The 15,613-nt window shown below is 38.2% G+C and overlaps 1 protein-coding gene, 1 long non-coding RNA gene and 1 pseudogene across 3 annotated transcripts in view; 2 read left to right on the top strand and 1 right to left on the bottom strand.

Annotated features, from left to right (window-relative positions):
* LOC139707261 (uncharacterized) overlaps positions 1–15,613 on the bottom strand; it is a 214,889-nt gene that overhangs the window by 60,689 nt on the left and 138,587 nt on the right. The window lies entirely within an intron of this gene.
* LOC114092521 (guanylate-binding protein 4-like) lies at positions 842–8,855 on the top strand (annotated as a pseudogene).
* Positions 14,978–15,613, top strand: part of LOC114092519 (guanylate-binding protein 3-like) — a 38,729-nt gene continuing 38,093 nt past the window's right edge. For both annotated transcript variants that reach the window (XM_071618017.1, XM_071618018.1), the window contains exon 1: positions 14,978–15,110. The gene's annotated coding sequence lies outside the window, so the exon portion shown is untranslated. The remainder of the gene's footprint in view (positions 15,111–15,613) is intronic.

Raw genomic sequence — 15,613 nt, forward strand, 5'->3', positions numbered from 1 at the left:
TGACTGGAAATCCTGAGTTTCTGTTGTCCCAAAGCATGTCTCTTGGGAGTTCAGTATGTATGATAATATTGTGATTCTTTTGTGAGTTTGTCAGTAATTCTGTTTGCTTCTGTAAAGGCATGTGGAGAAGCAGACATTCATGCCACACACAGAAATGCATTTTTCTTAAAGTTTTTATATCTGAGGACTAGTTGAAGCTTAACACATTTCATACAATTAGTACACTAAGGGTACCATCAGAAGCTACTACTAAAGAAAGAAAATCTGTAAGTTGAGGGAAAGTTCCATAGGATTAAATGTTTCCCTGTGAGAATATACAAGATATTTTATAAATTGAAACTAGTCAGAAAAGAATCAGCAGGTCATGAGTCCCATGCCAGCTCACTGCGTGTTTGAGAAACAAATTTAAACAGCATTGGTTTCAGGAGCATGTGTTCTATGCAATCATGAAGTCCCCATGTGGAGATGGGCCTATGCTTGTTTCCAAACTCTATGTTGCTTTCTGTAAATTTTTGATGATATTTTTTCATTTTTATTTTAAATCAAGACTCATAAATTATGTAATTTACTTCCTCTAATAAATTCTTTTTCATTAAAAAATAACTCTTGGTTTCAATCTGTAATTGTGTAATGGGGTGAATGTGAGAACTATAAAAGGAGTGTATAGGAAAAACAATATTATTAAATAGTGATTTATTCTTGGAGGATACAAAAAAAGAAAAAGTAGTAAGTATACTAGAAGAAGAAGAAAACATGAGATAAACAGTGTTTTTGTGATTTTTTTTATAATGCCAGTACTTAAAGCTTATGAAAATGACGAGTAAGATTTTTCATATACTCCATGTCACTCAGGGTTGGCGACTCTGGTGGAAACCTACATAAATGCATCAACAAAGAAACCATTCCTTGCTTGAAGAACGCAGTGACCACTCTGGCCCAGCGTGAGAACTCAGCAGCCCTGCAGAAGGCAGCTGACCACTACAGTGAGCAGATGGCCCAGCGGGTGCAGTTCCCCACAGACACGCTCCAGGAGCTGCTGGAGGTGCACACAGCCTGTGAGAGGGAAGCCATCACAGTCTTCATGGAGCACTCCTTCAAGGACGACAATCATGAGTTCCAGAAGAAGCTGGTGGTAATTGTCTTTTTTATTCATTCTCCCTGATTCCTCTTCTTATGCAATGAGACTTGGACTCTTTAGATTCCAGAGTTTGCATCATTCTCATCATAGAAAGAACTTTGTGTGCGTATGTATGTGTGTGTGCAACTGAGCTCTTCACAATACTGTGCATTCTTTCTATAAAAGATGGGACTTAATTTTGTATTGCTGCGAAACAAATTATCAAGCAATTAGCAGATTAAAGCAAAATGAAAGTGTTAGCTCACAGTCAGATCTCTGCACAGATCTCTGCTCAGCGCACCACCCACTTAAAATAAGGCCTTAGTTCTCACCTTGGTGCTCTGGGGAAGCCCTCTCCACTTTCAAACAAGCAAGCACCCATCAAAACCTTCTCTAGCCTTTCTGATTTCCTCTTATGCCACAGTAGGAGAAAACTGCTTTTAAAAGTTTGTGTGATTAGATGATGTCCTATGGAGTACTCTCCATTTTTTTAAAGTCGACCTATGCTATGTAACACATTAGAATCACAGAATTAATATCCATCATATTCACAGGACCAGGGATAAGGCGGGGTGTGGACACCAAGGGAGAAACAGGGACTGCCTAATTCTGCTGACCAGAGGCACCTTCACTGGAAGTTTGACTTTCAGTCAATCTGGAACCGACACAACACTGACAAAAATCCCTTAGGAAATCTAGTGGATTGTAATTTACAAGTACAAACAATAAAAAAAAAATATTCTTTCCTGTTTCCTCACACATTGAAACTCTCACTGAATTTATGAAGGGTTCAAAATTCTGTTCAGAATGCACTCAACTAATTCCTTGGGGAATTATTTGCCATGTACATAATTTCAACCACAGCAACTCATATTCCCTGACAAATTTACTTCTAGTCCAAGTTTAGCTTTTTGTTAGTTACTTTAGTGTTTGGGTCTCCATTAATACTACAGCTGAATAAACCATCAAGTTTATGTTTTCCAGCTCCATCATTTTACAGAGATTGGAGTTGACCACAAGGGAGTAAAGGTAATTTTCTGATGCACAGAGAATTGACCAGACCTGGGACTGAGGCACGTCTCCTGGCTGCTTTCCATGTCCCAGACCACTCTGAGGTTGTCAGACTGCTTCTTCCAAGAGGATCTCAGTTAGACCTTCCTTCTAACAACTTCTTTTTCTCTTATTCCTCTACATTTCCCTTCCAGGACACCATAGAGAGAAAGAAGGAAGCTCTCTTGCTGCAGAATGAGGAGGCATCTTTAAAATTCTGTTGGGATTGGCTAATGTGGCTTTTAGCACCCCTGATGCAAAGCATTTCAAGAGGAGCGTTCTCTGTTCCTGGAGGCCACGGTCTACTCAGTAGCAAAGGGTAGTGGGGTGGAACAGGGCTACAAGGTAGTGCCCTGGAGAGGAGTAAAGGTAAGGAATAAGGGGATTGGGGGGAAAGCTAACAGAGTGTGGTCAGAGGGTCTGTGCTGTTCTTTTGCAAACTCTAAGCTCACAGAACCATTTATGAAACAAAGGCAAAGAATGGCAATATGTTGACATTTATATCATTTTATATTCACTACTCATTAGACGCTCTTAGATAAACTGAAAATAGTTCTTCCCAGAGAGGATTTAGAACCAGGAATTCAGGTGAAACCAACCATTTCTTTTATTTATCAAGAATGGTAGTTTTTTAGGCCAAATAAGAAGATACAATATGAAGGGAATAATATTGTTCTCATGAAATGTATCATACTTCAAGTGGGTAAAATAATATTCAATAGGATATGGTGTATTAACACTATTTTTTAAAGGTAACTGGGTGTGTGCTGATTGATAGTAACATTGAGGATGATGAGGAGCAGGTGTTAACAGACATTGAACATTCACTTCCTATACCAGGTACAGTTTTAGGTCATTTCTTGCATTATCAATTTAATTCTAAGAATCATGTAAACTAGGTGCTACTTTCTTCCTATGCAGTAAAGAATTGTAATGCATGAGGATCTAATAAGTGGCTGAAGATCATACAGCCAGCCAGTGACAGAGCTGATAGGGCAGCCTTTAGAAACTCTGAATTCTTTTCTTCTTTTGAAATCCTCCAGCTGTTTTCCATGATGGCTGCACCACTTCACATCCCCCAGCTGTTCTACAAGGCTCCCTTTTCTCTACATCTCAGCAACTTCTGTTCTCCTTTGGCTTATTAATAATAACCACCCTCAGAGGTATGCTGTGATCTCATTGTGGTTTTCACTTGTGTTTCACTGGTATTAGTGATGTTGAGCACTTTTACAATTATCTGTTTTGCATTCGAATTTCTTCTTTTGAAAAATGTCTATTCAGGTCATTTCCCCACTTTTTAATCAGGTCATGTATTCTGTTTTATTTTTTACTCTTATGTTGTAGGAGTTTCTAATATACTTTGGAATTAACCTTTTATCTTATGAATTGTTTGCAAATATTTCTCCTGTTCTACATATTGTATTTTTCATTTTGTTTATAGTATTTGAGCTGTGAAAAAACTTTAGATTGATGCATTCCCACTGACTTATTTTATTTTTGCTTTTGTTGCCTATGCCTTGATTTTAAATCCGAGAAATCATTGAGAAGGCAAATGTCAAAGGGTTTTCCCCCTAATTTTTTTTCTAGGAGTTTTTCAGTTTTAGGTCTTATTGTTTAAACCTTTAATGAATTTTAGTTTATTTTCACATAAGGTATAAGACAATGGTCCAATTTCATTCTTTTCTGCATCTTTATTCTGTTCTACTGGTATTTGTGTTGGTTTTTATTCCAGTACCATGCAGTTGTGATTAGTAATACAACTATATATATCATATATGCAACAGAACATTATTTAGTTATTAAAAAAAGTCCTGCCAATGATGACAACGTGAATTAACCTAAAAACATTTTATTAAAGGAAGTGAGTCAGACACAGAAAGTCAAATGCTCTATAGTTCATATTCAGTGGCACCATAACATGCAGCTGTAGATGAGTAAGTCCTTCACAGTAGATGTACAAATGTGAGTGTAGACAAAATAATCTCTTATGTACCTTAATGCTACTAAGAGAGTCGCTACCTCATCATTCTCATGAATATAGAAAATGTAACTATGATGTAATCAATATGAAAATTGGCTTGATTGTAGGAACCATATACCAATGTAGACATATATCAAACATCATGTTGAACACCTACAATGTATACAATTTTTATTTGTTAATCTCAACAAAGATAAAAATAACTCAGAAGGCAGCCTAGAAAAGCTAAGGGGTACTGTAGTTGGGAGATACCAGTCAAGGAAACTCTTTTCTTCTTTTGGAATCCTCCTGCTGTGATCCTAGTTAAGAAAGACTAGAACAGAAAAAACAGATGTGCACATACCACAAATAATGGAGGGGGCATGTTTTTGTAGACCTGCTCCTACATGTGAGCAGGGCTCAACCTGGGGTTGCAACCTGCAGGTGGGGAGCATTCATGGGAGAGGAGGCTGGGAACCTAGGAAGGAGGTTGCTTCTACAAGGTTTTCATGTCTCAACAGAAAGCATGAACTTCCATTGTTCCATAGAAGGAAAGAAATCACTATGGAGTCCTAATTAAGAAAGACACAAAATTAGAGTCAGTTTTATGGTTTTATTGAATACTATCATTCTCATCTAAAGACCAGATCTTTGATACCTAAAGAGTTTTTGTTTCTTCTTGTTTCCCCAGGCAAAGGAGGTCCTCCAGAGCTTCCTACATCCACTGTCTGCCATAGAAAATCCATCGTGCAGTCAGATAAAGCCCTCACTAAGGGAGAGAAGGCCATAGCAGGTACAGGGGAGGTCATAGCTCTCAGAGGGTGGGGAGGTTCCTGCACAGACCTTGACTGACTGGGCAAGAAAACCTTCCTGAAACCAGAAGCTTCCTCCTGCTATGGAGCACATGACCTGCTAAATCTGAGAGCAAGAGGGGAGTCCAGCAAATAGTTTTCCATCACAATTGCAAACATACTGTCATGGCTATTGGGCAAATTGAGAGATTTCCCTCTTGCCTTTTCTGAAATCACCTTGGTGTGCTACCTAGGAGGCTAGAATGCAAGCCTGTTGTTTCTTCTCTCTTCTAAAATCTTTGTGGAGCAGAGGAGCGGGCCAAGAAGGAGGCAGCTGAGAAGGAACAGGAGCTGCTAAGGCAGCAGCAGAAGGAGCAGCAGGAAAGGATGGAGGCCCAAGAGAGAAGCTTCTGGGAAAATATGGTACAGAGAAGATGGAGAGAGAAAGGGAGAACATTCTGAGAGAGCAGGAAAGGGTGCTGGAGCACAAGCTGAAGGTGAGTCTCTACAGGGCCTGGCAGGATGTGACAGACAGTGCCTGATATCTCAGGATGGGATGGGACAAAATGTTAGATACAGACAGCATTCCAAAGGGACACCCAGAAGGTAAATGTTTCACTGACACGGACATCTCAAGTGCACCTGGATCCTAAAGAAGCCTATAAATCTAAGAGACTTCAACACTCTGTGTATTGATAGACTTTGGAGGGTACAAATAGTAACCCCCTGGTGGTGGATTACTCTTTGTTGAGATTATGTGCCCCAATTGAGTAGGATTCTGGCACAACCATCCAAGAGACCTGAAACAGATCCTTATGGTCTGTATGCATCAGATTTGGCCTCATATAAAATTAGGACAGTGAAAGATCAGAAATTGCTCCACTTGCTTCTGTGTCTTCCTGGTTCATCTATATAAGTAGAGTAAAACAAACCTGTCTCATAACCAGGAACTTGATGACCAGTGTTCTGTACAAGGGCAGCATTTCCCATGATTTGTTAGAGCATCATAGCCATGCCACCTTGGTGGATCTGAGAATCAATCAGAATTCAACCTCATTCTCCCCTACACAGCATCCTTTGTGCTGGAATAAAATTCCTCTCCACTTCCAGTGAGTGTGAGGAAATCTCACAAGTGTGTAAGCCCTAGGTACGCCCCCTCTTCAGGTCAAAGGTCTGGAAATACCAAAGAATATTCTAAGGTGGTAGAGAAATAGACAAATGTGCTTAACTGCTGAATTTGTTAAATTCTGAACTCTGGCAGTTAATAACCAGAGATTCTCAAAGGTGGACTCTTCCTCTTTTATAGGTCCAAAAAGAAACTTTTTACTGAGGGATTTAAAGAGAAATCTGAGGCATTAACTAAAGAGATAAATTTAAGAGAAGAGATTGAAACATGTAAAAAGAAGACACCCTTGATATTTTCACAGATTCTTGATATAGCTCCCACTGTTTTCCTTGTAATAGTCCCTGGGACTGGTAAAACTAGTTGGGGTAGGGATGAAAATTATTAGTGCCATTAAGAGTAGCCAGAGGATTCCTAATAGGAAATCATAAAATGAGGCATCTTTTATTTTAATAACATTTTTCTATGGTTCCTTTTAAAGGAGATTGTGTCATATCAGTTTCATTCAAGAAAAATTTAAAAATAAAAAGTAGTTATCAAAGAATATGAGTTTATCCCTAAGAGAAATGATTTTTATTGAATTGAAGTAATAAGAAACAATGAAGACAATATGAAATGATTTCTAAAAAAGTCTTAATTAAAGCAAAAAAGCTAAATAGCAATGTGAAGAAAATATTTGCAATTCATATTTAGTCATGAAAGCTTTTTAAGTCATATTGAGCTCTTGTGGAAAATGACCAACAACCACATTGTTTAAATAGAAAGAAACATGAAGAAAATTTCATTTTTACTAAAACTAATGTGCAAAACAAAACTGTGAAGAACATAGTTTTGTCTTCTTAATGGGCAGTGAAGAACAGTTTTAGTAATATACATCAAAAATTAAAATGCACATACCTCTGATCTAGCAATTGCATATACAGGAAATTCGCTTATGTGACTTTTTACCCAATTATAAATGATTTTTGTAGTGGTTTACTTATTTCAGTGTCATGATAATTACAAAAGACTGGAAGCAACTGAAAGTCCCTGTGTCAGGTACTGATAAGGGAAATAATAGGACATATTTTCAGAATAATACTCAATAATCACTGTAAAAAGTTGGGGAGTTGTAGGGGTAGGGGATCTCCAAGATTTAGCATTAATGAATGAAAAATGTAGAAAATGTGAATACTTAAATTTATAAAATATTGAATATGCATATATGTTATAACCTACCTGTGGAAAATACAAAACACTAGTGTATATGTCACAATAGGAAGGCACCTGTATAGTTGAGGTGAAAGAAGAGAGCACAACTAACTTTACATCATATATTCTTCCATGTTTTTAACCCTTTGTATGGATTTTTTACATTCAAACAAATACAAGTATAATTGGCAAAACTGAAAATGAAATAATATGTGTTTGGAAAATTCCCAGGACAGGATGAAAGTGGGTTTAGTACTACTAGAAATAGCAAAATTTCGCTCGACTAGAAAAGACTGCTTCTAAGAACAAGGAACTAGAAAGCACAAGACATCCTGATTTTTTGATTTTCGTTATGACCTTTCAATAAGGCCTTTAACATCTATTCCCCAGAATATGCTTTTCAAACTTAGGTTTAAGGCGAACTGGATCCAAGGGTTGCAACCATTGAATCCTTCTGTCAAGTGTTACCCTGACCTTGATCCCCTTCCATCCTTACTCCAATCCTTTTCCTGTGGATTGCTTTCTCCATGATGGCTTCAGTCTTCAAACCACTCATACCCTCTGGAACCACAGCACCAACAGCTACAAAATTAGAACCCTCCATCTATAAGTACAGAGATTCTTTCTTTCCCAGGATCTCTACATACCTCCTAAAAGCTCTCTTGCTAGAAGATCTCATGACTGCCAATCCTGATGCATGTGCCTGCTCAGTGACAGGGAGTCCTGACCACCAGCCCTACTTCATCCGAGTGGAATAGTACCTGGTGGAAAAGGCCATGGGAAAAAGAACAAGAACAAACTCAGCACTTCCACTGTTCTCTGAACTCTTACGGCTGAAGAAATTCTGCACAAATATTTGCTGTCCTAGGAGTCTGTGAGTGATGCAACTTCACAGACAGATAAGACTCTCACAGAAAAGGAAAGGAGATCAAACGTGAGCAGAGACCAAGAGACTACATACTCAAAAAAGTCTCTTTAAAGTTTAAATATTTGGATGAAACTGTTACCATTAAACTAAGTAAAAATCACATAGACTGTCTTGGCTCCTGAAGCCATTTCTGAGAATGTTGTATGCAGTCACTAGCATCATGGCTACCCCATCGAAAAATAGTCCTAGAACATTCCCTCTGTCTATTACATGTAACATCAGTGTAATGATAAAAACTTTACAAAAAGATCTTCTGAAGAACCAATCTGCAGCTTTGGGAGGTCCTGCTCTGTGAAACAGTGGGGACAGCAATGGCTAAGTTGTACAGTGGACTCTGGCCTTGAAATGAGACGGGGCAGAATCCTCTCCAGAGTTGGGAGAAACACAGCAGGTTCTCACCTTGAGCAGGGCACAGCTGGCCTGAGCTTCCAGGCCTGCCATTCCTCATGCCTTCTTCATAGAAGGGTATCAGGTGCTGTTCCTTCTCCTGGCCCATCCCATACTCTAGACCCCACAGACTTTATCATTTATATCAACCCTTGTGTCAGTTAACAAATGCTTCTTTATACATTCATATTAACCAAATAACAACTGGTCTAACACGTTAGTGACCAGTTGAAGATTCATACCTAATGTTTCAGAAGTTACCCAGAAATTGTGTCTTCAAATAAATCTTTTCCTTTTTAAGTGGAAAATTCTTCTTTTCTATGCATATTTCTATTATTAAAAAATACTTCATTGAAAATAAACTCATAATACAGGAAAACTCAGAAAAAAAATAAACAAAACTCACTGACCCTTTCAATTAGCTGACGATTTTGTAAACTTAAGAGTATATATTCTTCTGAGGTTTTATCATGATGAATTTATAAGTACTTTTTTCCAGATGAAAGCACACTAAATGGACCTAAAAGTAAGTCGTTCTTAACCAATATTTCCAAATTTATTTTCAGACAATAAATTTACTTTATCTGGAAACAATTTTAATGGATAGGTGAAAAATTCAGTTCCTTTACATATAAATATCACAGAAAGATTCAATATTCTCTGGAACTATTTTTGATTTGCTTGAGAGAAACATAAATTTTATTGGTCTGAAGGAAATGCAGCTGATTTCCTAGTATTACACCCTTTTCAAAGTAGCCTGGCCCTACTTTCACTTTCAATCTCACTTATAAGGAGAAATTAAAATTTCAATTTATGTCCTAAAATGGACCCTAGAATTTATTTCAGGAAAAGTCTGGGAATAACTTTGTTGTTTATCATTTACAAAAACAGGAAACTGACAGGTTAAAAAAGTTAAAGAAGGTGAGAACAAATTGGCAACCCTTCTTAGTGATAGCCTATGAAAGAATCTTATTTTGAGTTTGGGCTTTAAATCATCCTGTGATTCAAAAATTACTCCAAATACCATGAGATGACTGAGACATAGGACAAGCAATTGTTCTGACTTCAAAACAAATATTAGGTTTGTCAGTTCATGTATTTACAGAAGTAGACTCACACAGTCTCTGTTCTACTGTATCTAGTATATGTGTATCTAGTTAGTCTGCTCAACATTTTTTAATTTATTTTTTAAAAAAATAAATGACAGTGGAATGCATCACAATTCTTATTACACACATACAGCACAATTTTTCATATCTCTGGTTGTATATAAAGTATGTTGACACCAATTTGTGTCTTCATACATGTACTTTGGATAATGATGTCTATCACATTCCACCATCCTTGCTAATCCCTTGCCCCCTCCTTTACCCTCCCGCCCCTCTGCCCTATCTAGAATTCATTTATTCTGCTCAACATTTTGATTGTGCTGTTTATACCTTTTGTTTGGTGGAATTAGAGATTGGAAATTTTCATTACTACAAATCTTTCCATTTAACCAATATACAATGATTTGTTTCCCTGCAATGGTAGATGAACACTTACAATGCTTTCACTTTGGAGCTCTCATAAATATTCTTGCTATTATTATTTTCAGTGAGTTTTATATGTGCACATGAAAACATATCTGTCAGATGTATAATAAAGTATCAAATGGCCACTCAAAGGGCCCATTTATTCAACTTATGATATAATTTAAAACATTAAGTTGTCCAATGTATACTTTAACTCAAAATTACAACACTTTCTAAAACAGAAATAGCTTTCAGGGAGGGATAATAATTTGTGTATTTGTAATGATTTTACCTCTTTATATTGAATCTATTAGTTTGGAAATGATGTGCAATGGAAATTAGCAAAATAATGACTGGAATAATCTTTACTATAACTAAAATTTGTGATTAAACCGTTTCTGTAAGTATCTAGAGAAGCAGGAGCTGGAGTACAGAGGACAAGATGAAGAGAACAGAGAGAAAGAATAATGGGTTGGAAGAAAGAATGTACATTCTGCCAAACTTCTATAAAATATAAGAAAAGTTCTTTTAATAACTGGAATCCAGGCTATTCTGGGCCTAACCCTTAGAGAGCTATTGGGTGTTTCTCTCTCTCTCTCTCTCTCTCTCTCTCTCTCTCTCTGTCTCTCTTTCTCTCCACTAATGCTGGTCTGAATGCTTTGGAAGAATAATAATAAGTAGGAAAAATGTAAATGAGTAACTTTTATCAAATAGTCTTATTGATCTGTTACTAAAGTCAACATTTAAAAACTTCATAATCTGCAATTGATCATTTCTGACAAATTTTGAAAACATATATGAGGAGCACTTTTTGCAGTAAAGGTTAATAATAATCTACTGAAGTATTTCACTACCACAAATCAGATATCACAGACCACAGGGGGAGACTAAAGTATCTCTTTTTAAACTTTATGAGTAGGATCTTGGAACCAACAGAGAAGATGTTCTTTCCGGTTATTCTCACTGAATCTGTTACTCATGGAATGAGGAATGACCCAGACTTGAGGACTATACTCATAGGTAGTGTCTGTCACCATCACTGATGTGAAATAAATAAAGGATGATCTTTTAATGGGGTCAGAGGTACAGAGACACAACCAGCTGAGAAATTAATGTTTAAACCCACATTTGCAACTAGACCTTGATATTCTATAAACTCTGCTAAGAATAATTTCTACTCTCCCCTTCCCACTTACACAACCAGCTCTATCTGCCCTCAGATTGTATGTAACCTCCAAGAGCTACTTTGTCTAATTATTCAATCTTCCTTGCTCACAACCTCTTCCCCAGGGAGGCAGGAGGTCATATCAGGTTATATATATGTCCTACCATATAGAAATAGACATAATTATGTATGCACTAAATGAGAAAAAAACACTGAATGTACAGAGCTATTCTGTGGAAAGTTTTCTAAGTCAACAGACATGTAAAATTTTAAAGTGAGAAACTTTTCATCATCTTGGCTCAGTTGTTTAATTATTTTATTTAAAAAAATCATTACTTATCAAATCATTACCTAACAAACAAAAAAATTGAAAATCATGGAAACATCTTTTCTAACTATTGTATTACCCAAACAATGACTTTAAGTAATAAGCACTTGAAATATTATTGTCTCTAAGTTATCTTATATGCCAAGGGTCTTTAAGTCAATGATAAAAGGTACAGAAAAAATGGTCATATGTCTGACTTGGGAGGATCTAGGGAAGAAAATCTACATGGAATTGCTGAAGCCTGAGTACTGGCAAACGTGTCCTTTCCATCTCCCTTCCCTCATGCACTTTCTGCAACCCACTGGTGCTGGCCCATCTGCTCTAACAAATTTTGAAAAACAAGGATTGCTGTGACTTTTGATTTTAGTGTCCTACTCAGGTTCACTGAGTCAATGACTGAAAGTCTAGTGTGAGTAAAATTTCAAGAAGAGCTTTAAGTCTCCACTGGTTTTATCAAGCAGAGACCCAATACCAGTCTGTCTCTTACCTTTGGTCTTACTCGTAAAACTTAAAAAAAAGAAAAAGATACAAACAAAAGACACAAAAAACTATCTTCATACAGTAATTTCCTGTGATTTTTCTATTCTTCACAAAAGAAGTTAAATCTATTTGTAATACATACTGAAATATGGGGAAGGTATACATTGGGTCATATTCACCACTCTATCTACAAAAACAAAAGAAATAAAGGAAGAAAAGTAACAGAAATTACGTGATTTGTATGCCCCAAACATGCCCCAAATGATGATTAACTAAAAATTCATTTTTGATTCATGTAATTTATATTGATATCTATAATGTATTTTGTTAATTATTATTTTAATTGTACATATTTTTGGTGTACACTGAGGTCTTTAGGTACATGCACACAATGTGTGATCAGCAAATCAAGGTTCTTAGCATAGAAAAGCATTATTATAGATACAACAAACAGGTTTCATTTGTCAATACACTCCCCAATGTCGGCATTCAGAAGTTTTCTAGTTTTCCTTTGGATTGCCATCAAGTGGGGATTTCTCCCTTGTCACCAGACACAACCATACTTGTTGGTACTCAATAAGGGATTGCTCCATCCTCCTTCAGTTGTTTTTTATGAACATTTCCAACAACATTCCAGAAATTGGCAAGGCAAAGAAAAGCAGGAATGAGAATCTAGTCATCTGCCCAGACTGAATTGTTGGGGGAAGCTGCAACTCTTTGGAAGAGAGACAGGAAACTTTCTTAGCCAGATTTTACTACAATAGTATTGCATGATGACACACAATGTAAGTGAATAGATTATAAGATCTCCTACCTCCTACCTGATCTTTAACTCAATGGCTACAGAAGGCAAGCTCCAGGTTCTGGGTTAGGTTCAAGTGGAAACTTGTGTCCTTTTCATTTGTCCTCAATTTAAAAGAACAATCTTAAAGTGAGTTTATATCCCTCCTCTGGGGTGCAAGTTGAACATAACATAATGGGCTGATATGAATATGAAATGTCTTAGAAATGCTGTCCCTTGCACAATTTGTTGGCAAACTAAGTCTCATATGGTCAACCTCATTATTCCAGTGGCAAAATATATTATTTTATGAGGTCAAGGAAAAAGCTGAATATTCAAATCATTTCTGTGAAGCATTTGACCTGCTCAGCAATGGGTTAATGATATGTGAATGCAGCCAATAATTAATCATTGCCTGTTGTGGCTCATCAGGAATTCTATTAACTGATTAATTTGGGTGGAGCCTTGCTCATGTCAGATGCATATAACATCTTGAAGGCCAAGGCATTACCCTTGTTTCTCTGGCCTTATTTTGGATGGTGACTAAAATATTAGAAGGCTCAGAGGGCTAACCATGCTTGATTTGCCATCAGGCTACCTATCAAATAAGAATGAGTTAAGAGGATAATGGGATCATTGAGAACACATAGTACTTGAACAGAGCACCCAATAACAACATTCTCATTCTAATGACATTTAAGATTGTGTATATCACACTAATTACCTGGTGAAGGGGCACAAGGACTGAACTGAGAGCAGCTCATTACCTTTGGAAGAAAAGAAGTCTCATTCCTTAAGATTTCCATGCTGTCCTTCAACAGCTGGCTGCCCTAGAAATTATCGCTTCGTCTAAAAATTCTCCCCATTGTGATTATGACAGCTTAGGCTACAGGAGCAGAATGGCAGCTGACAGCAGATGAGTATTTTGAAGAAATGGGAACACTAAAAAAGAGAAAAAGGGGAAAATAGAGTGGCCTGGAGGAGTCACCTTCACTCCCTAATCAGAGCAGGCTCATGTCAGGCCACCAATGCAGTTTCTCTTTCCCCCAAAGCCTACTGAAAACAGGAAAAAAGAGGAGAGTGTGGGGTCCAGCTGGCAGACATGGGAGCCACTTGCTGTTGCAGGGACACACCCTGGTGCCAGCTGTGGAAGTGCTGCTCTCTGCTGCTTCATCTGGGAGGTCACTGCTTCACCACAGGTAAGTAGAAGAGGGAGGGAGGCTGGAGGTGAGCACTTCACTCTAATAAGTAGTAGAGGGAGGAAGGCAGGAGGTGAGCATTGTTGATGTAGGCAGCTGTCCAGATCCCAGAGGCTTAGGGATCCAGCAGCACTGGATGAAAATCCCCGATTCTGATCTGGTGTTAGTCCTTGGCAAGCACCAGGGACAGACACGTAGATGCTGAGGTCTTGGGTGGATCCTGTTTTCTACTGTGACATAGGAGCTATGAGCAAATTCTCTGTGCCCACTTCTGTATCAAAGTCTGTCAATTTTGATTTTGTGAGATCTTTGGCCTCAAAAAATGAAAAAAATTCTGTCATTCCAAAACAATTTATTTCTCTTTTCAGTGGTACTGGGGAGGGCTTGGAGTGAGCATTTTCCAACAATGAAATCTGTTATCGAGTCACAACTTTAAAAGTTCTTCCACTTAAAATGCACAATCCTTGACAGGTGGTGCAAGTGTGTAAAGGGGAACCTCTGAGGGTGGCCTGGAGACTGTGCACATTGTCCACATGCAGACCACTCAGTGCACATCAGGCCCCACCCACTGACTCTCCCGAAGTACATCTTCCTGACCCCAGAAGGATGAGGGGCTTTCCCATCAGGCTCTGTGCAAGTCAATGAATCCATTTCCTAGAAGACTCAGAATGCCCAGGAGTGGGGTGGTACCCTGGGGAGTGCAGTGACCCCATCACTGATGTGGTATTGTGCAAACATCTGATTTAATGATAGCTTCTTTGGCAGGGGAAAGTTGTGCTGATCTGTGAGAAATGACAGAGCATCTTCAGATTCTGGTCCTTGAGGTTGCAAACTTCCCCACAACCCTGAGCCTCATCTCACAGACTCCATTTCCTGCTTCTTCAGGAATAGTGTGAAACCTCAATGGTTAATGCAGGAAGAAATGCTTGTAGTTTCGATTTCAGTTCTATTTATTTTCACTTGCTTTTTGACTGGCTATAATACCCTGTTTGCTTTTCAGCTCCTAAGAAGAACGGTTAGTTTTCTGAGGAGCCAGCTGAGGAGGAAACACAAGCAGCGAACAAAGGCAACTGAGAACGTGCAGAGCCCCTGCCAGGTGAGTTTGCTGCAGACCTGCCACCCATGAACTTGTCCCTCAACAAAAAACAACAGCAAATTCCATTCTGAGGTTGCATTGGAACGTGCAGGAAGACCATGGGAGGCCACTGGGAGGGGTCCCGTGGCATTTGACAAGGGCTGTGTACCCCTCCCACCCCCCATCTCAGCTGCTCTCTCTGCAGAGGCAGCAGGCAGGGGAAGTGTGCTCCCTCCTCCTGTCCTCAGTGGTCTCCTGACTTACCTATACCTGCCCTCAACACAGTCATGAGAACCTGCATTTTCTCTCATTTATCTGGGGGCCTTACCTTATTCCCTGCTTATGTTCTTCTGAGGACTTGTTATTATCAGATAAAGGTTGATTATTTTGTTTATTATCTGTTTCCCCACTGGATCAGAGATCCTTGAGACAGCAAATTGCATTTACTTAGTAAGCTCATTGATAATGGATCTCTAGAACAGTATCCAGCATGTGGTAAGTACTCAAAACATATTACTTGACTT

Source organism: Marmota flaviventris, chromosome 10 (assembly GCF_047511675.1).
Source record: "Marmota flaviventris isolate mMarFla1 chromosome 10, mMarFla1.hap1, whole genome shotgun sequence".
NCBI lineage: Eukaryota > Metazoa > Chordata > Mammalia > Rodentia > Sciuridae > Marmota > Marmota flaviventris.